Below are 6,000 nucleotides of genomic sequence, written 5' to 3' on the forward strand. Positions count from 1 at the left end.
TGAAAAATTATACATGATATGAAGTGGAAATGTCAGTCACATTTTCTTAGCCAATTGATTAATACTTTGTTTCTACACTTAGTAGGGTTTTTTTAATCTCCATTTGATTTGATTTTCATTATTTTGATCTTTGATCTCACTTTTCATTTTAAAGTTTTTTTCCATCAGTAATTTATTTTTACTGAGTAGGAACCCAAAGCAGCAGTTCAAGAGTATAAGACACCATCAAAAGAAGAAAAAAATGCGGCCGCTTATAACAGTCAAGTTAAGATGCCAGCTGTAAAATATAGGAAGAAAGCCTCCACCCCACTGTAATGATTTTCAATGATATCCCAAAATTTAGAAAAGTTGTAAAAACGAATGTATTTTGCAAATCCTTTGGAGAAGCACTAGCTAGATAACTGAAAGCAATGCAACCGTTTTCCCTTTCCTCCACTTTCTCATTGAAGTTATAAATGTTAAGTTTAACTTTTACGATTTATTTCTTGCTGACAGCAAGGCTACTATTGTGCGAACTATTCTAACCATAAACTATTGATTCCATTTTTTTAAGTGTAAGCCGTAAATATGCAGAGCAGAGGTTACATATAATGGTTTAATTCAAGTAAATACTACCTTTTATGAGCATCAGGTGGTGAGCAGCTATAAAAACCCTCCCCTTATGTTGGTAGGATGAGATGTGATTTGCAGACTAGTGCTGCTGGCTAATTGAGATTTTTAGATTCTTATGCCCACGTGCATGACAGACAACTTTTTTATTTTTCGCCATAAATATCTGTTATGATAAAGGACAACACAAATGTATTTAGTTAAACAATTGCTTTGTAAAGTGCTACCCTGAAACGGTATACACTTTGTAGCACTGGTGATGAAACTAAACTGCAAATTCTTGAGCTATACTGTATTGTAGAATTTCTGTAGCGCTTCACACTAGACATGGTCACAATCACACCCTTTCCCTAATAATGTTAAGCCCCGTCTGTGAGCAAAAGGGGATCTCGTTTGGGTATTTAGATCAATGATTCAGTTAGGCTCGATCTGCTCTCGGTTGTCCCTGTCCATTTTGTTGCTATTGTGATTGGGAAGGGAAGGTGACTTTGAAGAGCTTTTTAGTTTTTTCCTAATGACAGCGAGTTTTTGGTGGTTCCTAAGGTCTCGGAGCGATCTGTTCCTGCACTAAGGTCCCAACACCCAGATCAATCTGCTTCCGTGTGACTTGTGATTGAGGCTGGACCGAATGTTTAGGTTTCCTTTGCTAGAAATTAGTTTGGCTGAATACGTATTTTGGAAATTGTGTGTGTAAGAACTTTGGGACACGATCTTCATATACTTTGATAAATGTGCGGAGAAGTTTGAATCTTTTGCTCTGCTCCACTGGTACCCAGTGAGGGGGCTTAAGCACAAGGGTAATGTGTGACGATTTTAGTTTAAGACAAAGGCTAACACATCTGATTGTGAAAGTGGTGTTGGACAGCTGAGCAGCAGAAATCGATTCACTAATCTCGAGGGGGACTACCTTGGTTCTTAGAATGGACAACCGCAGTTTAACAGCAGATCCAAATGCATCAGGTACCACCAGTGGCTATATTGACCAGTTTTATGTTGTTCTACAAACTAACTTTACAGAGCCACTTCCATTACCACTCCCCACTATGTGAGAAAACCCAATGCTGTCCTAGCTGTCTCTCTAACTCTCAGCCAATCTGTAACAGAACAAAAAATTCTCATATTAGTGGAGTAAGTCCAAACTCCTGCACTAGCGGAGTATCTTCCAGTGGAGATTCTGCCGGTGGAACCTCTCATGTAAGAGTAGTGTGGAGGAGGTAATGCTGACCACAAAGTATTTCTCAAATCGTATGGTTTTCTATTATCACCCTACTCTAGACCAGTCTTTTTGGGGTTCAATGAGCTGGATTTAGAATTGCATGTTTATGTAGGAAATTTTGCTGACGGAATGTTTTACTACATTAAGCACTTTTCCCAGAAATCTGAGATTTTCCTATTACCATCCAACACTAACTCAGGCTCAAAGGAATGGCACAGTGGACCCTGACTAGCCCTGGCCGAAGGCTTTGCAAGACCCATTAAAGCGCCATGTGGGCTTCAGAAATAATATCAATTTATAATTCCAGCTTTTATCCACCGGTTATACTTGAATGCACAGCTGTACCACCTTTCTGCTTCACCTATACTGACATAAGCACTGCCTTCACTCAGCGAATGTACATAGCCACCTAGTGGCTCCCATATCCTGTGTGACATGTAGCATTCTGGAACCTGTTGTTTTGCAAATACTTAATGCAAGATGCTGGGGACGAAAAGCTGAGCCTAGCTGACCGCGTGAAACCACTTGTCGGGGCTATCAAAATATATGTGTCATTGGTTGAAATCAAAAATTACAATAAAATGATAGCTCACTGCATGATTTTCAGACACAAGTTGCTGGCTCTGAAACAAGTTTCCCCTACATGGAAGAAGCACACCTTTCACAGATGTGTGTCTTAACATCAATTGCCAAAATATCGTATCGCAGCAGCATTAAAGAATATCTTCTATCATTAGACCGTTAAACTATATATATATATATATATATATATATATATATATATATATATATATATTATCATCAATTTAAAGATATATATATTTACATTGATAACATAGCAGCAATTGATATCCTACACTCAATATTGTCACAGGTCAATATTAAATACTCGATATTGTGGTAGAACACCCCTCCCCTCTTTCAAAAACTTAAAATGAAAAAAATAAAAATCTCTTCACGAATGAGGCCTCCATTTCAGAAGGAACCTCTCCCAGTCGGCCATCTTAGCTCATGTCTCTAAACGCACTTGGAGTAGCATGCGGTGCTATTCAAATTCACAGTAACATTAACATCTCACTGACTCAGGGGGCTCTTCCTTGGTTCCGGCCCTCGTCTGACGCTTGATCGATGCTGCCAATATGCGGTTAGGTTATTGCGGCGATGCAGCCGTCAGGCGAATGCGAAGATGAACTAGGCAGGCACCATGACTCGCCGTCCCCCAGAAGGGACAGCACTGCTTGACGGAGGGTGGATTTAGATTCGTCTTTCGCAGACCCAGGCCTGAATATTTCATGAGTCCCCTCGTCTTCGGGACTGGAGGGGGCCGTGAAGATGTAAGGAACGCGTCCTTCAATCTAAGTGAAATATGTTCACAATAAGAGCGACGCGAAGAGTGAAACGTGCTTATCTGCTCTCGTGCGCTCTTCGCTGTCTTCTACCAGTACATGACGCAGAATGGGCCCCCGCCCGCGAGGAATACGTCAGGGGCCTCTGGGGCTCCACATCAAATTACCCAACTTTTAGCGTGACGCACCTAAAAGCCCTCAGTTTTAAATGCGGTAGTTCTTGCTGGTTTCCAGTTTACGGGGCCCTCGGTTTTACCATTAGCGCTTTGACGGTGGGGGGCACCGAGACTTATTGTTCATCAGGCTTTCACCCAGAGCAAGACAGCTAAAGTCAGAAGTGTGAATTAAGAAGGAAGATAAAGATGGGACCATTGTGACAAATGCATAGCTGCCCGGGTTTCAGATTGCTATAAGTGACATATTTCATAATTTCAGTGAAATTATGATTGACATTTCAACGACTATGAGAGACAGTTTCTCATGAGCGAAATCAATCTGTGAAGACAAGGGAAACATAAATATCAGAAAGTACACCTATTTGAGCAATGAGAAACTCTAAGAAGTTCTTAAAAATGCAACAAAGCCAGAAATGGAAGGGCACTAACCTAGTGCCTATGTAACCTGATTGTAGTGTTAAACAAATGTGTAACCATGATATTAAACAAGTCTTTCCGAGGCAGTACTTTAAGTTCTGTGCACATATGCAGACACATGTGCAGTTAATATCATAAATTAATGATAGTCAACAGTCAGCTGACTCGTGTCACCGCAGACAGGGTCTGGGCATTGGGCAAGCCTCCGGAGAGTGAGGTCGAGGCACACATAGGTAACAACCAGGCTGTTGGACAAACTGGGGAAGGAACTGACTCCTACCAAGGTAACGAACGTGAGCCGTCCCAATAATAGAGTTTAATACTGCAACTCCCCCTTCGAAACGATGCGCTCTAGCCACCGAACCAGGGCTGATTCGCCTGCCCGGCCCTAATGGTAATAAAGCACCAACTGCTATCAATTGCAAGAAGCACATAAACTGGCTTGTGCAACGCTGCTGCTGCTGGTTACCATGCTGTATAGGACTTGTGCCTTACTATTGAGCTGGTTGTTTCAAATTTGAGGACCACTGTGCGTTCCGGGGCTTCATATTTTAGATGCCCTGGTTGGTATCTTCTACATGTGTCCCCTTAGAACCAAGAGGAGCGGCGGTTTTTAACTTTGTGCTTACATCACATCTAATATATTTACTTTGGACAGAGCCGACTTTGCTTGAGATATATTTGGACTGTTTGTACTGGACGACCATAAACGGTGACATCGTACACTAATGGACTTTTGGAGTCATTTCGGTTATATCTGTTCTTTTGAATAAGCCCGGACGAAGTTCCCATGGCACTAGGGAACGAAACATGTTGGCTGTGTGCCGGTTTTAAAAAACAAAGTACGCTAATAAAAATAAGATATTTTGGAAAACATATGTCTCCTGACTGACTTCAATCTTCAACCTTCCTTTCTTGTGGACTTTATCTAATGACTGACATCCCCTAGCAGTGGATGCCGGGAGTAGCTGCACTTGTACGGGATATATGAAACTGGTGGAACTTAAGTGCTTGACCTTGGTCAGCTGCTGTGTGTTTTTTTGTCTCTCTTTGATTGAGTCGCTATCAGAGTAAGCGGGAAGACGGCATCGGGGAAAGAATGTTGTTGGAGTATAAAGCCACGACTATATCATACCCCGGCCTGAGAATTAGGACTATACCGCGATAAGGGCCCTGTGATTTAAATAAGGTGAACTTTCTAAGAACATTGGCAACAGAAACATCCCTTCCGGTGGAGAAAATATATTATCACTGTGTATTAAATAATAAGGGTTGACCTCCAGGTGGCCCGTTTGACCGCACTAGGGAATCTATCTAAAGAATAAATATTCTATTAAGAAAAGATTTTTAATTTCCACACCGCAGCATCCTACCTTTTTTAATTAAATCGAGGAGGAATTTCACACATGTGCGATTGCACGGGTGACACCAGTCAAAAGGAGATAGATATTAAATTTGTCCTGAAGAAGGTGGTCTTATCAATCTAATACCACTGAAACGCGTCAACGCTTTATTCTTGGTTAAATTCGGAAAGGTCAACAGTGTTTTGGTGATATGGCAAATAGAGTATTATATATAGGTGACCGTCATGTTAAGGTATTTTGGTATTGGTACATCATCTGCCTAACTTGGATTGACTCAGCTCAAAACCCAGCAAAATGACTAGCCACAGAGGAAACACTTCAGGGACAATAGCCTCAAAAGAACAAGAGTTGAGTACCTCTGAAAACAACATGGAGTCGGCAGAGCACCCAACCTTTCCATGATAACTAAATGCAAAGGGGTTGCATGCAGATAGATATATTCCCCCTCAAACTGAACTCTCACCAGGTACCCTGCATTGGTTTAAAAAAGACCAGTTTAGCAGCGTAAACCCTAATAAAAATCATTATCCCGAGCTGTGAAGGCTGCCCCAGTCGGCACGCCGCTACCTGCCCAGCCCCACAGCGGCGCCAGATAACATCACCAGCCACAGTCCATCTGAGTCACAGAGCCAGGCTTTGACTTAGTACCCCTCCGGCTTGGCAGCGCGCTGAAAGTAGAGTTGATGTTGGACCCGGGCCAAGGGCCCACCCGAAAAGTACAGTTAAAAAAGAGCTCTTCCAACGTATCATTAATGTTGTATCCAATATCCGCCTTGAACAACCAAGATGGGAGATTATCGTCACCGGCGATTTCAATACTAATCTCCTACACCATCCGGAAGATGAGGACAATATTACCGTAGCAAATGAAC

At 41.9% G+C, this 6,000-nt stretch overlaps 1 long non-coding RNA gene across 4 annotated transcripts in view; it reads right to left on the reverse strand.

The window, feature by feature from the left end:
- Positions 1 to 3,316, reverse strand: part of LOC144773665 (uncharacterized) — a 137,797-nt gene extending 134,481 nt beyond the window's left edge. For all 4 annotated transcript variants that reach the window (XR_013600047.1, XR_013600046.1, XR_013600048.1 and 1 more), the window contains exon 1: positions 2,908 to 3,316. This is a non-coding gene — a long non-coding RNA (uncharacterized LOC144773665). The remainder of the gene's footprint in view (positions 1 to 2,907) is intronic.
- Positions 3,317 to 6,000: the final 2,684 nt, after the last annotated feature.

The sequence above is a fragment of the Lissotriton helveticus genome, chromosome 1_1 (assembly GCF_964261635.1).
Source record: "Lissotriton helveticus chromosome 1_1, aLisHel1.1, whole genome shotgun sequence".
NCBI lineage: Eukaryota > Metazoa > Chordata > Amphibia > Caudata > Salamandridae > Lissotriton > Lissotriton helveticus.